Source organism: Aphelocoma coerulescens, chromosome 8, assembly GCF_041296385.1.
Source record: "Aphelocoma coerulescens isolate FSJ_1873_10779 chromosome 8, UR_Acoe_1.0, whole genome shotgun sequence".
In the NCBI taxonomy this organism is placed as follows: domain Eukaryota; kingdom Metazoa; phylum Chordata; class Aves; order Passeriformes; family Corvidae; genus Aphelocoma; species Aphelocoma coerulescens.
In genome coordinates, this window is record NC_091022.1 from 24,899,751 (window position 1) to 24,919,623 (window position 19,873).

At 44.4% G+C, this 19,873-nt stretch overlaps 1 long non-coding RNA gene across 6 annotated transcripts in view; it reads left to right on the forward strand.

Annotated features, from left to right (window-relative positions):
* The first annotated feature begins 239 nt into the window (after positions 1-239).
* Positions 240-19,873, forward strand: part of LOC138114190 (uncharacterized) — a 207,856-nt gene continuing 188,222 nt past the window's right edge. For 4 of the 6 annotated variants that reach the window (XR_011152514.1, XR_011152512.1, XR_011152513.1 and 1 more), the window contains exons 1-3: positions 264-523; positions 1,153-1,226; positions 1,859-2,033. This is a non-coding gene — a long non-coding RNA (uncharacterized lncRNA). Of the gene's footprint in view, positions 524-1,152; positions 1,227-1,858; positions 2,034-2,890; positions 3,395-19,873 lie in introns of those variants that run through there. The other 2 variants (XR_011152517.1, XR_011152515.1) reach the window with 2 other exon arrangements.

Consider the following 19,873-nt stretch of genomic DNA (forward strand, 5'->3'; position numbering starts at 1 on the left):
CCAGTGGGAGCTATCTGTGCCCATGGCAGGAGGTTGGAACTAGGTGATCTTTAAGGTCTCCTCCAACCCAAACCATTCTGTGACTCTTTGAGTCTGTGATTCTAGGATTCTAGGGTTCCAGGATTCTAGGATTTTAGGATTCTAGGATTCTATTAACAGGCCCCACCCCTTAACAACAGGCCCCGCCCAGTGACAACAAGCCCAGCCCAAGACACCTGTACGACATAAGCCCCTCTTCCTGCAGCACTCTCAGCTGTGCAGCAGAAGGTGCTGGGCAGGGTGGGCGATGGAGGTGTGTGCCCTGCTTGGAGGGGGAGAATAGGACGTTTAGGTTACCAGCAAATCCTGTGCAAGCTTTTTTTCTGCTCGTCCTCTAGTTAGGCAGGCAATCTCACTCTGCTGCTTGGAAAATAATCCCTGGAATATTCACCAGGGATGGATTTGTTGATTGTAAAATTAAAGGAGGCTTTGGGATTAGGGATTCTGACCTCGGACGTAGCTCTTTCGGAGGCTGTGACTGCAGGTTGGTGTTTTAGCTGGAAAGCAGAATCTTTTGATCTAGCAAGTAACAATAAACGAGCTTAATATTGGTTTGTTATGCCTCTGTTTGAAGGACTTTAAATGTGTAGCCCTAATTGGAGAGAGCACCAGGTTAAAACTCAGTAAGGGAAGTTTATTGAAGGTGTTTTTAAATTTTTTTTTATAAAAACTTGACTCTTTTTTTCCTCACTTTCTGAGTCTGTTTTACTCACTTCCTGAATCTATTTTGATGGAATTAAAAAGCATTAGCTGAACTTTGTGTTTAAGTGGTGTTTCCTCCTTTTCTATACTAAAATGGTAGGGGAAAGGTAAAGGAGCTGGGAGAGGAGAAAATAGTGATTTAAAAAGATTAGCCCCTCTCCCCTAGTCTTTTTGATAAAAGTATTTCTAAAATATTTTTTGAGAACAACTATTGTTTCTTCTTGAAATACACAGGATGGAGCAAGTTGCATTGTGGTGGAATGAGCCTTTCCCTTTTTAAAAGAAATTTTGGCAAAATATCTGTAGTTTAACTGAAGGATTTTAAATTGCGGTCATCTTGAATACTCAGAAGTCCTTCTGTTATCTTCTGAAAACTCTGACATCTGTATATATCTATATTTTATTTTTAAGGCACAGCAGTTGAGAGATGCTGCTGAAGAGACATTTCTTTTTTCTTCTGATGATCCTCCAAACCTGCCTGTGCTGTAAGTCAATGATGGAATAATTGTAGTCTGGATAAAGCTTTTAGTGCTGAGCATGAAAGTATAAGCATTGGGAATGGGGCTCATTTGTCTCTCCCCTTGGAGAAGGAAGACTCTTGTGGCCCAGTTGCCATAGTGTCAGCCAGGACTGATTTGCAAATGAAGGGTCTGAAACTCTAGATGAGCCTGTGGCTACTGCAAGAGTTCATCCCATAATTTTCTCTGTGCTTTTGTCTGCTTTACTGCTCAGGGGTATGGGCAGGTGCCAGCAGTATGACAGCAAGGGGTGAACACTGCCAGCAAATCCATTTTGGTCTTAGTTATGAGTATCCCAGGTGAAAAGTGTTAGCTAACTTAGTCTGACTGAAGTGTCAGTCTCCATCTCCAGGAGGTGACTCCACCTGGCAGGTCGTTTGAGGAAGGGAAGGATCTGCCCTGGATTCTTCTACCCATATGCAGTGGGAGGTTGCCTGCAGCTTTTGAGCCTCCATTAGCAGGGCAGTCCATGCTTTGTGTACCCACCAGGATTTGCTTTGGGAGGATGCTTATGACAGCTGGAGTTGGATGGTGGGGCTATGGAGGGAGAGGAATATTTTGGCCATTTGTGACAGGTCTGTGTTTTGCCTTCTGCCCAGGTTCCCTGATGTGCCAGCAGCTGAGATTGGTGGTCCATCAGGACAGCAGTGCCTGGCTGCTTCACCTGGATTGTAAGGTAAGGACAAGCTTTATTGCACAGGAAGAAGCTCCACCAGCTATGCAGCCACCTTGTCCTTGTGACCTTGTGTGTCACCACCTGCCATGGGCTCACAGGTGAGAACTATTTGCTTTTCATGAAGAGATGAGTTTAAAGGTGAAGCTGATTGTTCTTATATGTTTATTGCTATTGCTTTGTTGTACCCATGTGGAGCTTATTGCAGTTATGCTGTTCAGATCTAGTCACAATTCTCCCTTGGTGTTTCAAAAATTCATTCTGGCTAAGTTCTTTGTGGTGCTGCTTAGGGCAACTTTGTCCCTGTCTGATGAGTAGGGATCCTCTTCTAGGTTTGAGGACTGAGATGTGACACAGATGGCAGTTCCTTTGGGAAGTCAAAGGGAAGGTTAAAAAGTTGATTTGATGGATGTTTTGTAAACAAAATCTGATGGGAATGTGGAACTTTTTTTTTGCTGCAAAGAAAAGCTCTTTTGTTACATTGTGCAGACCTTTTAAGAGCAATCTTTGGAAGCCTTCTGAAGATAAGGGGCTGGATGTATTTGTGTTGTTAGCTGTCCCATGCAGTAGTGCAGGCTGGTGGGATGGGAGAAGGTCACCTGCAGAATCTGAAGTTTCACGCCAAATAAACCAGCTGAGCCACACATGTGAGTCAGTGATTTGATAAACCAGCTAAGCCACACATGTGAGTCAGAGTAGCAGAAGGAGCATTTCATAGGCTGAGAGCCTGCTTTTGGAGTCTCATTCTTCAGTTTTTCTTATCCAGACATGCTTTAGGGCATTGTTTTAGGACAAGTGGATGATTTGCTACAGGTGTTCCTTGTTGGGATGGTGAGTGAGCAGTGGAGGGGATCAGGTGTAGCTGGGAGTGTAACCAAATCCCATTTTAACAAACCAGGTCTTTTGGCTCTGTGCCAAATCTAACCATGTTAAATTATTTATTTTCCTCTTGAGGAAGGATGTTTGCAGCATCTGGGATTTCTGGGAATTCTTCCTTCTGGATGGGTTAAACCACAAGTAGAGGAGAAACTGTGCTCATCCAATGTGCCTGTCCATGCAGCTCCACCCAGACTCTTCACAGGGTGTTCCTTGCGTGTGAAACCAAGTCCTGGGATTGAGCAGCATCTAATGGCACAACAAGAAGATCAGTTTCAAAACTGAAGCTACTAAAAGTTGGGGAATACATCTGTTCCTCCTGTTAGCTTCATGTTCTGCTGAGATATACTGGAATATCCCCACTCGGTTGCTCCTCAGAGTCTCTGGACAAGGCATTGGGCATTTTGTTTGATAAGGAGTAAGGCTACATCAGTGGGAATGAAGCAGGCCTGGAAGAAAGTTGGGAATGATATTGTTTCTGTTGTTTTGCTGGGTTTTTTTGCTTTGTTTTTCACCAGGTGACTTGCCACCTTGACTGGGGGTCAAGATTAAGCCTGTTCAACTTTATGTTGAGTTTTTGGATGGTTTGGGGTATCATTTAACCCTGTATAATATATGTTCTATATATAAAATAGGTATTTATATGTTAGCAGGTTTCATATTAGTACAGCACTGTAGCTGTACTAATTAATTATTACTAGTTATTTGTTATAGTATATAATATATATATATATATAGTATATTTTCTTTCTGTTAGTAAGTAAAAATACAGACTAAAATCTTCGTTAACTGGGGGGTGGGGGGAAATCCTGCAGATATTTCTTGACCTTGCTTTATGTCCTGGTGTTTTTTACCAGTCATTGGCACAATCAAAGAGCTTCATTACAACAGCTGAAACCAGAGTCTCTAAAATGTGGAGTGGTATGTTTGACCTGGTGTTAATTGTACTTGTCAGTGGTATTTAAGTGGCAGAGTGAGGGCAGATGTGTTATAGATAGCTTTCCTGAGCCAAGATCAGTAGCAAAACAGGATGTGGCTTTCATAAAGGGAATCTCTGTATCTGGCAACATCAGCTTCAGATCTTGGAAACCAGCACCCACAAAAATGGACAATACTGGGGTTTGCTTGGATGCTGGAAGGCAGCAGCAGATCAGGTATTGTGGGGGCTGGTGGGAGGAGGGGCTTTGAGCACAGCCTGATGCACTTGGCTTTGGAGCAGGAGAGCTGAGATGATGCCTTGTACTTGGGCAGGATGTCTTCTGCTGGGAATGGGATCAGCTGCTTCACCATCTCTTGACCTTCTCTCTCTGACATGTGAGCTCCAGGTGGCATCCTGGAAATGTGCAGCTTAAACAGCAAGGCTGTTTCTGATCCTTTCCCTGAAATGTAAGAAAATTCTGTAACAAAGGAAAATAAGGCCTTTATGAGCAATGAGTCCACTGTAATCATTGTTGCAACCTTTAGTCTCAGGTTTCTTTTTTCCAAAATGCATTCTCATTTCCCTGGTCTCCTAATGATTCTCTGGGCAGCAGCGTGCATAAGATGTATCTGGTTCTGAGCTCTTTGTGGTGTTTAGCTGATCATATTTCCATGTTTGTGGGACAGTTGAACAGTTTTTGCTTCCTTTGTCTTGATGGACATAAACTAGACTTCTTCTTTCTCTCCTTTGGTTCTGCCCCCTCCCTACCCAATTCACAGCAGCTTTGTTTAAGTTCAGTAAAGTCTGATCAAAGGATATAAAAGGTGGGAGAATGGCTTTGACCTTTTTACAGGGATGGAGAAATCAACAATCAGTGTATCAGTATCTTTGGAGTTAGGTCTTGAGGTTAAGAGAAAAAAGTTAAATATTCTCACATCAGAAAGATGAAATTAATATTACTTTTTTTGTGGACTGCTATTGCCAGGAGGAAATGTAGTTATTAATCTCCTTTGGGGTTGTGTGAATAAAACCAGCCCCTGATTACTAGATCTATATTTGAATTAGAATTAAAGCATGTTCTTATTTTATTTGAATAGTGGGGAGCAAGCTGTGCAGAGAAATCTGGAAGTTGCTGGGCTCAGTGCAGAGGTAACTGGGTTAAGTTCTGTTCTAGATGTTACCTTGGAGGGTCTTGCCTGCCCCTCCACATCTCTGACATGCAACACACAAGCCAGAAGACTTTGCAGTAATGTGAGGGGCAGGTTCCTGTAGTGGCTGGTCTATTAATCTGCATGTGTTAGCAACCCAAAACCAGAGATCAGGGGAATTACAGGGCCTCATTTAAGGTTGTTCCTGTCTGGAAAAAGGGAATTTGGTCTTGTTGGGACTACTACCAGCTCATGTATGAGGGTCTCTCACTGCTGGAGCACTGGCAGGGTTGAAGCCAAGCTGGGTGAGAAGGTGGCTGCAGCGAGGGGTTCAGTTTGCTTGCTTCAGCTGCCTGGGTTTCCTTTTAGATTCCTTGTCTAAGGTTTTGTAAGGGTTCTAACATTCTGTAGGCTCTTCACATATTTTGCAAGTCGATAATAAAGCTTGTAAGAAAAGGTATATTGGGAGAAGGAATGTGCTGTACAAGCCTGGATCTTGCATTATTTCTGACTCTTCTGTGGTCCTGTGGCAACTGCTGGCCAACAGGTAGGATTCTGTAGCTGCTCCAGTGTCACAGAATGAGCTAGGCCTTTCATTTGGGTTTCAGGGGAGTAGATGTTTACCCTGTGTTTGCTCTGCACCCCGTGTATAACTTGAAGTTCTCCTAGATGTCTTGTGGCCACAGGTTTTTCCTGAAAAATGGAATAGGACACCTTTTTGGCTGCCTTTAAACGATGGAAATTTTGTTGAGATTTTTCTGTGAAAGAGGAACAATACAATCTCAGCAGAGAAGTTAATTATAGCAATGGAAATTTTTCTTAAAGACTTTCTGATGTGAGGCTGGTATTGCTTTTCAGCAGGAGAGAACTCTCAGAAATGCCACTTTTAATGAAAAATGCTGCAGTGGCAAATACTTTCCACAGTGTAATGGTTATTCTTGGGTTTTTCTGAAGCATATTGAACCTCTGTATTACTTTGTGGAGTTGTGTAACATGGTTTGGCTCTGCCTTTTTGCTCTTGCTCAAGTACAGTGCTGGTCTAGGTGAGGTGGGTGCCAGAGAAGTCATGGGAACTGAATATGGTAGTGTTGTGCTCAGGCTGTGATTTGTATTGAGTGCTGTATGGAGTAGGACAATTCTGAACCTTGGACTTGGGGATATTTGCTTCTGCTACCTTGGCCCCTCTGAAATAATATCCCTTATTCTCATCTGTCTTAAACTCCATCTAGATTGAGCTACTCCTGATATACCTGGGTTTAAATAGGTGATAATTCTCCTAAGACTTGATCCTGTAGGCTGATTGCCAGGGAAGGACTGCCTTGGATGTAAGCAACAGGTCTCATCTTACACAGATAGAAACCTAAAGCAGGGTTCTGGCAACAGAACACTTTTTTTCCCCCTCTATAATGATGATGTTTTTGAGGAGAAGGCAGAAATTTTCATATAGCTGAGATATCCCATCTGTTCTTATCCTATTCCACCTCTGAACAGTACTTTATTTTCTGAGTTTGTGGTGTCAGACTTGCAGAGTTCCCTTTCTTTTCTGGAAATCTCTGCATCTATGAATAAGGAAGGCTTATGCTGGCTGGGGAGGTGTGAAGCAAGTGGCCAGGCTGGGACATGGTATCAGATTGCCACTGGCACTAATAAAAGGACTGATAATCTTGTCATGTTTTTGAATACTTAAGCAACTTCTTTGGCCTTAATACAGAGGGGAGGAGGGGAAGGGAGTGAAGAAGGGACTGGCCACATATAAGTTTGCCTGTAAAATAAAAGAACTGGAGGGCTTTGTAGGTCAATATGATGCTCTCTTTGGGAGCTCCTGGTACAGTGGGAATTTAGAGGCTGTGACCAGAGCTGGCACAGCTCCTCCAACACTGTGCTGTGCCTGGCAGGCACCTGCCTTTGCTACACCAGAGGCAGTGAGGTGGTGGGATTCTGCCATTTGGTGTCAAGATGACTGTAAATGCAAGTGGGATCAAAGGGAATTAGATACACTGATGGAGAAGCTCATCAGTGGCTGTTGATCATGTAAGCCTTTACTGCATAGGAAATTCTTCAGGAGGAGGTTCTGCACTTGAATTGACCTTTGTTCTTAAGTGCTGGGGTGCCTAAAGTCTGGGTTCTGCTACAGCACCTAGGGAGCCCCTTTTTGGCAAAGCTGAGACCTCATCCCAAGGGTGGGTTTTGCTTCACAGCTAAGTCTCTCACATCTGCATCTCCTGGAGGAGCAGCAGATGTGCTCCAGGTGTGTTTAAGATCACTGTAATGGCACTGAGCAAGGGTGTTGAGAGCCATCCTCTTCCTTCTGAGCATCTTAATGGCTGGACATGTACATGAGAGACCTGGGGTTTTGATGGCCTGTGGCTTCTACTTCCAATACTACTCTTCCATGGTAACTAGTCATTGGATAACTAGTCTTGGATCCAAGATAAATGTTTAGCCCTAGAACCAGAGCTTAGCACTCCTCAGACCAGAGGACAAAATCTGGTCCCTGCTTGCTCTTCTCTTCTGGGCCCTGTGAGTCTGCTGTGGTAGCATGGTCTGAGGGAATCCTTCACTTCTGGAGGGTGTGGATGGAGAGGACAGGCTTCAGTCCCTCCTGGCTCTGCAGGTGAAGGTGTCAGTCACCAAGTGTCTGCTCAAGGTCTGGGATGCCTCTCTCTGCTGAGCTTTGGGGGAGAAAAAACGAGTTTATCCGTGCCCAAAGAACTGTGTCGAGTTCTAGTGCAGGAACAAATTAAGGGTGAATCCACCAGTTGGAGGCCTGTTGTGGCAGAGGCTTCTGTTTACTGCCTGAAAAGTTATAGACTCAGCAACATGAGTTATGGAGCCTTCTCTAGCACCCATAAATCTTGGAGGAGAATCAGAGTCTTCAACCATGTACCCACCCAGGCTAATACCATTTCTTGCAGCTGGAATTAATCATGGCATTAGACAAACAACAGGGGTTCATTAGGACCAAAGGTGACTTTAATTTAATTGAAATATAACTTGGCAAGTAAAGAGGCGATCCAGTTCACAACACCTAATGGGAGGTCTGGGTTATATATGGAAAAGTTAATGGCCATAAAAATATCCAAACAACATATTTGTGCACGTGTTCCAGTAAAAGTCTGAGCCAACTACTTTTTAATGGTTTAGGTTTTCAGATGTATATATTCATGTTCTTAAAATAAGAATAAGACTATATGAGCACAGAAATATGAGGTGGGCGTGGATATGAGCCTCATGGTCAGGACAGCACTGGTGAAAGCCACCTTCCTCCTTATGCTGGAGGAGGCTGCTAAACATCTTTCATCCCCAGAGGGTTTGTCTGTGTAATGGATGTTATAGCCTTGTTCTTAGAGGTTGAGGAATAAAGATTCTTACCTGGTTTTTGTGGTGTTTGGGGTGAAGGTGCCATGCAAATGTACCCAAAACGGATGTTTGGAGTTTTTGGCAGTTTCATGTATTTAGATTTTGTACAACTACAAGAGCCCAAGAAATAAATGAAAGCCCCTTAAATAATGATATTGGCATTCCCTTGTAAATGACCACCCACATCCCTCAAAATAATCATATTTAAATACCAGTTAAATCAGCCTGTAAATCAGTGTGACAACACAGGTCTTTTAACTTTCCCTCTCTCCTGTATAACAGGTCCTCCCATTTCTGCATGCACACAGCCTCATAAACTGACTGCTACATAAAATATTATTTATATTTTATTAGGTAAATATATGACAGTATGCACACATCGGTGGGCTGTGACTTCATAGGTCCAGCCTGCAGAGTATGTACTATGTAGCTTTATACCTGTTTTATTCCCCAGGCTGTTTTTCATAGAGAAGGGGCCATCTATATTTTCACGGGCATCTATATTTTCATGGGCAATCTGTATATCCAGCAGTGAATATGAATCTCTGCTTTGGAACAGACCATTGGAAATAAAACTATATACCCACAGATTTTTTTTTTTTTTTAATCCCCTTCTCACTGGTGTTTTTCCTTCCCCTCAGTTTCTTATGAAAGAGCTCATCTGATGGGCCATGATGGAACATTGTCTTTCAGCTGGTTTCTCATGTGCTGGCTGGTAGTGTAATGCCAGCATTGTGGAAGCTTGTGAAAAGCTTGGATTGAGAATGATAGAATCATTAAGGCTGGAAAAGACCTTCAAGGTCACAGAGTCCAACCTTTAACATAACACTGCCAGGTTCACCACTAAGCCATGTCCCTGAACATCTGTGTGTTTTTTGAACGCTTCCAAGAACAATGATTCCATCACCTCCCTGGGCAGCTTGTTTTTATGCTTGACCACCCTACCAGTGAAGAAATTTTCCCAATATCCAGTAGGTGAAAGTAAAGAGTCTTAGATGATGGTGGGTTAGGAATGACTAGTGAAAGAATATGCATGGAAAAGAAAAAAAAAGAGATGGGAGGGGAGGGAAACAGAAGCAAGATAGAGGATAGGGAAAGGGAAGGGCCACATAGGAGGTTTTAGCTTGGTGTTATTGCTTTGGGCAGGTCACTTGGGATGCTTCTGTGCTGGAAGGGACTGCAACAAGGCACTTGGAGAGCACACAGGCAGGCACTGGGTAGGAAAAGAATCCATCTCTTGATGGCTCGGCTGAGATTGCCATATGGTTTTGCTTAGATGGTGCCTCTTGGGGTTTGCTCTGTCTTTCGGTGGCCTCTGTGCCTGTTTCTCATTTCAGCAGTTTCTCTGATGGTTTTATCTCCACGTCCTTTGGCTTTTGGACTACTGGGGAAAAGACAGTCTTTTCACCAGTGGACTTGAGCCTTCAGCAGAGCTCACCTTGTAGTCAAGCTGGCTTTAAGCATTTCCTTTTCAGTAAAGCAGCCCTCTCAGAAGTTTTGTGAAACCTGCAGTTCGTAAGCAGGAAAAGAAAAAGGAGATAAAGCGACAAATGACAAGCTTGCTGCAGACAGGAGATGGTGGACTTCCAAGCCCCACGGGGAGGAGCGGGAGTGAATGTTCATAGTGAACCCCTGTCATTATTGCCACAGCAGATGGGAGATAGGCAGTCATTTCTGCTCTTATCTCTGGTTTTAGCACGGAAATGTGTCTGCCAGACACCTCCTCCCTGAGCTGGAGTTGTCTCCAAAGGGATCTCCCCAAAAGGGGGAGCTTTTAGCCCACCATATGGTGTGTCCCCAACTGGCTAGACTGTTTCACTGTGTTGAAGACCCTGTTGGACAAAAGTGTGTTTTGCACCTTGTGGTTACCCCTAAAACTTGCCCATCCTCTTTGGTATGGGGGAAATGAGGTGTGAAAGCATCCACATTTCACCTCAAAACCCATGGCTTGAGTTCCTTCCTATCAGATCTCTGCCACTCCTTAAGACTTGGAAAATTTTCCCCCAGAGGAGGTTACTTGTCTTCTGTTACTGCAGGGAAACTGCAGCACAGGGAGGTGAACTGACTTTGAGGTCTCTGTAGGGTCCCACATGACAGCTCTTCCCACGCCTCCTCCTCCTGACATCTGTTAACATCCCTGTCTGTATGATGCCTCAAAAGGCCAAAATGCCAAAAGAAGTGTGTTTATTTTTAACTGCTGATGGCATATTTGACCTTCCCCAGCACTTTTTGGCACCTGGTGTCTTGACTACCTTCACATGTGTGACCCTGCATCTGTGAAGCAACCTTAAAGGACTTGACTTTAGCTGTCAATCAGTGTGTGGGAGCCTGATCCTGTCACCTTTCCTGGCCTGATGCTGCCCATGCCAGCTCTGCCCTTTTTCCCTGTGCCAGCTGGTGCCTGGCACAGTCTCCCTCTGCAGCACACTGACTCCATTCTGCCTCTGTGCTTGGTGCATGGCAGAGGGGTGCAAGCAGAATGACCTGTGCAAAACTTCTGTGCTGGGTGTTCAGCACTGTGGTGGCCTGGTGTGGGCTTGGTGCCCTTCAGCTTGGCCAAGAAGCCAGGCAGAGTGAAAGTGAGACAGTTGGTTGTTCTTAGAAATTTCCTAGGAAGAAATCTAGGTTGGTTTCAGCCCTGGCCTGCTCCACCAGAGCTCCTTTGTGCCTTGCACTGGGAGTGTGGTTCTTCTCAGAGGCATTGCTCTGACTCCCTGTAGCCACAGGGCTAAACCTCTGTGGTTTTTCCTGATCCATTGGGCACAGGAGGCTGTGAGAGGCACCACAGCTCAGGCAGGGATGGAGTGAGGAGTGGATTGGATGAGATGCTGAGATTGTTTGTCATCAAATGCACCCTGACTCCTCCAGTGCTTCACCTTCAGCTTTCTTACAAGGATGGATGTGACTATTGTTGCAAGCTTGTTTGTGTGCAAACCTGGGGGCACTGAAGGGTGTTGAGCTCAAGCCCAAGCTCTTGCTCATATTCTGGGGGCTGAACGTGTCTGTCCTCACCCCTTTCTCCTTCCCCAGCCTGGACTTGCTACTCACTGAGCAAAGCCAGCAGTGAGGCTGAAAACCAAGGAGTTGATGGGGCTCAATTTGCTTTTCTGGGCTTGCTTCTGTGCAAAGTAGCATTTGTCAGAAGGTAAATGAGGTAAACCAGTTCCTAATTAGTCTGCACAAAGGGTCTAATGCTATAAATGTGGAGTGAGCACTATAAATCCAGCTTGGAGCTGGCTGCACGGTAATTTCCCTGTATAGACAAGCCTCAAGTCACAATTCATTATGGCTCTGCTTCATAGACCCTCCGATGTTGTGCTTCCCCTTTGCTGAGGGCAGATTGTCAAGCTGTGACCCTGCCTTAGTTAATTAACCTTCAAATGGGATTTATTTTCCCTTAGTTACTTGTGTGTGCACACATTTGGTAATAATGACTGTCCGCTTTCCTCGCGCTCGCTAAAAGGGGAGTAAGCCATTTGTTACAGTGTTTTACCAGGGGTAAAAAAATAAAACAAAACAAAAAAAAATCCAGGCCTCAACTTTCATGGAAAATTGATAGGTTTATGCCAGAAAGAGACAGTTCCATCACAGCCACTTCTTCAGCTGTCTGCAAATATTTGAAACCCTGAGATATTTAATGTTTTTCAGATGGCGATAAATCTGCAATAGTGTGGGCTCGCTCGAGCTTAGTGAGAGATGAAGTGAGATAGGAGAAAACACATGAGCCAGCACGGGAGAGGTATTGCTGCTCACACTTCTGCTGATGTCAGGACAGGTTTTCAGGGCCTTCCAACATACCAGCTGGCTTCTCTTCGCCAGGGAAAAAATACACACAAATGTGAGCTTCCAGTTCATTTCCCATCCAGTTGTGAGCTAAATGTTTGCTTTTTTTTGTCTTCTCCCCCCCTCCTTTTTTATTATTTTTGCAATCTGACATTAAAAATATGAACCTGCAGCTGGGGAAGGAGAAATGTTACTGGCTGAAAGTATTTTTTTTTTTTTTTTTTGCATCTGTCAAGCCTGAGATATTGCTTGGGGTTTGTTTGTTTAACCTTTTGTTTGCTGTTCAGAACTTTGGTGGCAAGTTGCAGAATGTGGTTTGGTTGCAGATGTGTTGGTGTCTTACATTAGGTTTTTTTAAGGAGGAAAAAATAGTCAGATCATCTCCATGTGCTTTGCTTGCAGCATTGCCTCTGCCTGGGGTAAGCTTTAGATATCTTTCTGTGTTCCTCTGATACACCTGATGTGCCTGGGGGTTGCTTTGTAGGGAGGTGCATGGTCCAGGGGAAGGCTCTGGGATTGGCAGCGACCTTGAGGGCAGGAATGAAGTCTTATCAATGGCACATCCATCAGGAATGAGTGCTGAGAAGGGACAGGAGAGGATTCTGCCTGGCTTTCAGGATACTGGGGCTGTGTGTGTCTCACAAGCAGAGCAGAGTGGTGACAAGCTGGGGAAATATAGTGAGGGGCAGATGCTTGACTGAGCAAATTGTCATCATCCTCCAGAAATATGGATGGCAAGCTGCAGCAGAGACTGGTAGCATTGGAGCAGGAGGCCACCTGAATATTTTCTTAGTTATTTTCCTTTGGAAGTGTGAAGTAAAACAGTTATTGCAGAAAATGCCACTTAATTTGTTGGGAGGAATCAAAGAGCAGTCTGGTTCTCCAGATACCGGCACCTTTCACAGCAAGTGAAGGAGGTGTGGGTGATGCCAGGGGGATTGTGTGCTGTGAGCAGCCTGGAGTGGCAGAGGGACTGGGCTGGATCTCAGTTTGGGTTTCTTGCTTTCAGCCTGCCATGCTTAAATCAAATCCCCCCCACTGCAGCTGTGATTCACTGATGGGTTTTGTCCAAGTGTCTGTTCATGAAGTTTTAAAGAGACAGAAACACCTCAGCAATTTGATTTTGGCAAACAGCTGTGAGCCAAGTGTGGAACAACAACAACAAAAAAATCCCTGTAAAAATCAGAGAAAATGCCTGCAAATTTCCACACATTTCACAGAGGCGGTGTGGTCTCAGAGGCAGCAGGGTGGTCTGGATGTTTTAGCACTGGTGTAGAAAACAGGCGCTCCTGTGCTCAAATGCCAGCTCCACCACTGATGTGCCACTTCACCCTGGCAAAGGCACTTGACCTTTCCATGTCTTGGTTCCTCTCTTCCTCCGTTTCCCCCTTTTTTACTTCCAAAATGAGAATTAGTGGCCCCAAATCTGGGTGGTGGCCAGCATGGGCCTGGCACAACCAGGGAAGGTGGGGCAAAGGTGGCTGTGTTCCCAGGTTTCAAGGGAGGCCAGGGACTGGGGATATTCCAGGAATGAAGAGCGTCTTTGACCTCGATGGAGGCCCTGATCCTGTAGCACAAGCTGTTAACGCTTAGCTACCTCCCACCTCCCTGCTCTGCTCAAGTATCCCAGGGAAGGGAAGAGGTTTTTCTAGCACTGGGGCAGCCTGGGCTTGGCAAAGCTTGTGCAGTCTCCACTCCCTGCTTTTACATATTCATGCCTATCCAAAATGTTCCCTTCTGAGCTGGACTTTCCCAGGCTTCACCTCTGGTCTGTGAACTCATGAATCATGGGGAAGGAAACTCTTTTGAAAAGGGTGGCATTTTTTTGGGCAGAGCTGCAGCAGCTAAAATGGCCTAATGCTGTCTGCAAAGGTGGGGTGAAGGGGGAACAGTTGTAGGGAGGTGCAGGGGCTTGGTGAGCTATGAGTTTGGGGAAGGGAGATGAGAAAACAACCCAGGCATCCTGGCTGTCATCTTTCCTGCACAGTTGCCTCCCCTGCCTGTCCTCTTACTGACAATCCCAATTTCTCTGCTGTTGAATGAATGGAAAAGCTCCAGTAGGAATTGATTCAGGCCCTAAATTTTGAGCTCTCTGAGGACATCCAGAGCCTACTGCCAAGTTCAGCAGAGCTTTGTAAAATGTGCATTTCAGTTACTTTTGCTTTTTTTCTCTTATGGTGTTTCAAGAACAGGATTAGGAATTTAGGTGAAATAACTTAGGAGAAACAAGAGTAATTGGTAGCTCAGGTGTGCCAAAGTTGAGGATAAGTTGAATATTTTTTTTTCTCCTGTTTGTTGTCCTGCTGGTGCTCATGGCACAAAACCTGCAGCTATGAAGGACCTGCTGTGCTTAGGATTTTATCCTCTTTCTTCTAGTGATCATCCTTGAGTGGCTTTTGCCAGAGAGCTGCTAGGCCCCTGAACAATTGTAAATCAGAGCCCCTCTAGGCCAGTTCAAACTTGCATCCAGAGCTGGTTTTGGTATCACTGAGTCCAAAGGATGTGAGGTGCTCTCTGTCCCTCCTCTCTTCTCCTGGGCTTACACCCATTGCAGTTACTGCAGAACAAACAGGGTATGTGGTGGAGGTAACACTGCTCTTTTGACTGAGACTGTCTGAAGTGGAAACACCAACATAATTTAAGGCTTCTGACTTTTTAAAACTTGTACTGGTTTTATTCTGGGCTTAACTTTCCCTTCTCCCGTTATGCAGTGTAACAGGGACCTAGCCACAGGTGAGGCTGCCTTACTTCAGTGCTAGCTCCTGCCAGCTCCACTGAAAAGTGAATAACTGGAGAGCTACCTAGCAGAATAGTCAACAAATGCTCTGTGTAGCTCTTTTGGAAACAAATATTATTTGCTTTCCTAGATCCACCCAAATAATGTTGTTTGTTCTGCATAATTGGCTTAAAAAGAACTAACTGTGTATCATCTTAATACTATGAAAATGTACTGTAAGTAACTATGGAAAGTTCTTGCCTGTTGGATTCAGAGTGTGAGCTGCATGACTTGAATTTTAATAATCATCTTTGCTCAATAAAAGTGCCTTTTTCTCTGATAAGGAATCCAACACATCCTTCTATTCCAATTAATGCATTTCCTGGGAATTTCCACTTTCTTGTAGTGTGCTGTTCTAGGGCAGTTAAGCAGAAAGCAATAATGAAGTATTTTGTTGTAAGATGATGTTATTATTACAGGCTGTAGCCACAATGCTTTTTGTGACATTTTATGATATATAATTAATAGCAATGGGAACCAAAATACTTTTGCCAAGGATTGGAATGATTCTAATATGTTTCGTAGCATGTTGTCTGTGCTTTTTATCCATTTTCTTATTTCTTTGTATCCAGGTCCAACAAAGCACTTAAAGAAAGCACTATGAGAATTCTTTGACAACTCATTTCCCCCTTGCTGTCCCCTAACCCCTGTTTGGAAACTGAAGCCTTTGTCAAAAATGAAAATTTTAACAGAAAGTTCCTGCTTTCCCTGTGTGTTCTGTGGGAAGTGATTCCTCCCAGCAGCCTTTTGGTAGAGACATGAAAGTGGGACACGGGGGTGGCTCCAGACTTGCTGTGCTGGGAGAGCTGTAGGATTTTGGCCAAGGCACCCCTGGGAGCAGAGCAGTCTTCAGTAGGTAGGAGTTTGGAGATCTGGTTCTCTTGCAAGCCTTGGTTTGGGCTGTTCAGGGCTTTCTGAAGAGCACAGGAGTGGGTTGAGCAGGGCTATAATACCAAGTCCTTCTGCCCCTGGGTGGAGTGTAAAAGGCAATGTTCCAGGTTTGATATGCATTGGATTCTAGCCCACAGCTCTGGTTCCCTCAGCAGTGGTCCTGGGGCTCTCCACCATGGGATTATCCACAGTGCTCCTAGACTGGTGTTTGAGAATGCCATGGAGCCAGGATCTGCTTGTTGGCCCCCCTTGCAGAATGGGCAAGGGCTGGCACATCTCTCATCCTGCAGCCTTGGCTCTTCCTCCATGTTTGCTGCAGGAAGAAATTTCCAACTGGTGAAAAAAAATATTCTTGGGCTGGGAAATTGACTGGAGCTCTTGTGTGTAATCACAGGTTTAATTGTCAGTCATGGGACCCCACTGCTCTGAGGTCTGACTCGCTCCCCTCTCTATGGCAGCCTTTAATTCTATCAGGAGGTGTTTGCATCTCATCTTTGCCACACTTGAAACCAGTCAGCTGCAAATGTATCTGAATATGTGTGACATCTTTCCATTTCCCTTGGGTGTAGGGACACCCTGCTATCTAGATAGCAAGCTCTATAGACTCTTTGCCTACTTTTTGCCTGAGAGTTAGAGGTTTTTAAAATTTCTTTAAGCTACCAGAGTCCTCTCTCTGGGGAGGAGCACCAAGTGCTGATGATACTTAAGATGGGAAATACATGGTTTTTGGTCTAGGCATTTAAAGGAGTGCCTGAGCACTGCTCAAGGAACAAGAGCCTTGTACTGGAGAGGCAAAGAGTTTCCCCTGAAAGCCTGTCCCACTGTGCAGAACATCCCCTTTGCTATCTCATGGAGCTGCAGCACTCTGGGGACATTCTCCATATTATAAATGGACTTTGTGGCCTCTTGTGTGCATCCAAGTGAAGCACAGGCAGGGCTGTATGCATATTTTAACAACTTTATATTAACATACCATAGCTGCTTAAGTGTTATGACAATGCTCTGTGATCACAGGTCTCAAGAGACATTTAATGCTTTGGAACAAACCAGCCTCTGGCCTGAAGTGTCTCAGGTTAGCTGGGGTTGCACCATTGATGGATTTGACCCTGTGAGTTCAGTGGCTCCAGCAGGCTGTTTGCAAGAGTCAAACTCTGGCAAATGATCGACTCTGAGCTCAGTTGGAAAAGCCTGTGAAATGAAATCACAGTGCTTTGCCCATTAGGCTTGGGATGAAAAGCGAGCCTGAGAGCTGCCAGTGGCTCATATTTCATGTGCAGAGATTTACTTGTATTAGTTAAGATTGCGATGAGTTTGAGAAAGAGAGTGAGACAATTTGTAAGCCAACACAGAAATAATACTTCCCTATAGTAAGTGTATAATGAGAACTGGTGCTTTTATTGGATTGAAAAAGTTCAGATTGTTTTTAAGATATACATGTTTTGAACAGTGAACTGTATCACTTGTGATTGACCTCCTATGTTATTTTTACATCACTTCTTATTTCTCTACATCCTGAGTTTGCTTCTGAGACTTTTGTTCCTATTTCTCTGCTCTTTTCCTTTCACACCTCTTCCCTTAATCTTTCCTGCTCTGGCTTTGGAAGCCTGTTTGCTTTTAATGGATATCTAATATTTGTCATAGAGAGCACACACTTTGCACTAAGCAGGTCTCTAGACGTCGTTACAGCACATGTAAGCAAACTTGAGCTGGTTTTAATCAGAAAGCAATGCAACCACAGCATCAAAGAGCCCTAAAGAGCTTTGCTTGTGCTGTGGTTTGCAGCAGATGCATTGACCACTGCAGCAGTGTCAATCCTTGTGCTTGCTGTGGATCTCAGGTCATCTGGCAATTAGATCTGGTAGAAAGAGCAAATTCATCTGCAGTGCTGAGTCTGGCAGAGTCCCCACCACCATCACATGCCACAGCCCTGCCTGCTTGCTGACAGATTTCCCTGTAACTTCAAGGTTTTGGCTCTTGAATCTAATGGTTGAGGTCAAGAATTTAATTAAACTTTGGATAGAAGAAATCTGCCCATCTACTGGATTCCTTCCAGAGCAAGAGAGCTCTCTCACAGTAAGCAAGGGAGACTATTTCAACTGATTTAATATTCCTTGGCTTTGGATGTTACTTCATCTTTGGTATGGGATTTTTTTTTTTCCCATGGTTTGGATTTGGTGACCAGAACAAGATACAGATCCTGCTGGTTTCTCTGGGAAATGGCAGATATATCTCAAAGCAGGAAACCAGCTGTTGGGCTTGGGCAGGTGATTTCAGACCCCCTTTCTGTGAAATCAGGGCTTGGGTGCTTAATTGGACTTCAAGGGGCCTGATTTTCTGGATGAGCTGAGGATCTATCTGCCTTCTGAACATCTTCTAGTGCTCCCTATAGAGCACCCCCCAGTATTGTTGACCCTAAAGCTGTGGGAATGAGGATGTAGTATGGTTTATTATTTACCTGTGCTTCCACTGGACTCAGGATGGGGGAGATCAGTAAAAACCCAACCAACACATCAGCCCTGACCTAAATCACTTCCAGGCTAGTAGTGATCTGTCTTCCCCAGCTCCCTGTACACAAGCAGGGATGGCTAGGGGGAACACTGGAGTCAATGAACAAATGGTCCAGAGATTAAACTGAATTTTAGAGTAAGAGACAGAGATAGGAGTAAGACAGAAATATATATAAACATTTTAATTCTGGAATTCCACTGCTCCCTGTCCTGTGGGGAAGTACTCATCCATACTTATAGTGGATGTGGTATACATGTAGACCGAGCATTAAGAGATCAGAAAATTCCTCAAATCTCATTTACAGCAGGACTAAGTACCAAGCTGGTTTTAAAGAAGGTTACACTGAAACTGTTGAAAAGCTGTTGAAGAGTTTCTGACAGAAAACTGGGATTTCAACCGAGACCATTTGGTTCCCGTGGGTAATTTCTGGTTTTCATCAGACCCTGATCATGCAGTCTAGCTCTCCACATACCTCCATTGTTCATCAAACTGGGCAAGCGTGGAATATTTTTTGCCCCAATACATTTTGCCAAAATTTCTGTTTATATATATATATATGTAAAAAAAAGGAAAGCTGATTATTATTTTTAGCAGCTCTCCCTTTTTTCCCTTTGAGTGCATAAAGCTTTAGAACACACCATGTTCAGCTAGGATATCTCTAGACAGGCTTATTCCTGTGCTGAATAACCATGGAAAGTGAGAGGAAAGCAGGGGTGTCCCTCTTGCAGAGTAACTCCATGGCCCTCCAAGGATTTAGAGAACAGTTAAGAAGCAATCAGCTACAAAGAGGAAGAGGCAAGGAGAAATGAGAATAGTGGGGGTAGAGTTTGCCTTTGATCGTGGCAGCTGCAGCAAAGCCACGTGCTGTCAGATCTGCCAGGAAATTTCTGCCCATGGGTGAAGACAAAGTGGAATGAAACTCCCTTCAGGGAGCAGAGCTCCTGTTCCTGGGCACGAGGGCCCAGAGTGTTACAAGGCAGAGAATAGGATCCGTTGTGTTTGGGTCACACTTGTATCCAAATGGTTCCTGAGCAGTTCATATCCCATTGCTTGAGTTGCTTCCTGGTTTGGGGGAATATCCTCTGCTCAGCTGGAATCTAGAGGTAGGGTGGGTCCATGAGAACATTCCTGTGTTTTTTAGGTTTATGTCTTCCTTAGGAATCTGTTTCACAAACATCTCTTGCAGGCTGTTTTCAGACAAAGATCCTGCCCAGGGGTTCGTGGTGCAGGTCACTCCAAACCCGGTGATGTTACCCTCATCCCTGCCCCTCACTTTGCCAATGTTTTTTTCATTTGCTCCATGGTGACTTTTGAACTGCCCCTGTTTTAAGACTGAAATGAGAGAGATAAAATGTTTTTAATTTTAATTAAAACAAAGTTTATTTTATTTCATTAGCTAGCCATGTTATTTCAGGGCTCTACAGTAAAGTTATATGTTACCCTGTGGGTACTTCTAATTGTGTTACGAGGTTTCTAGTTCATTCTGTCCAGAACAGTTTGACTTCTGTGCTGAGCTCCATCCTCCTGCAGCCTTGAAACAGCACAGCTAATGAAAAACACTCCAGTATTAACAGGGGGCTCTCAAGGGCTCCAGATAATTGGGGAAAGGTACTATTAATTTTACTGGAAGGCAAGCCAGCTGAGCTCTGAGAGCCTACTGCTAAAATACCAAGAAATAGG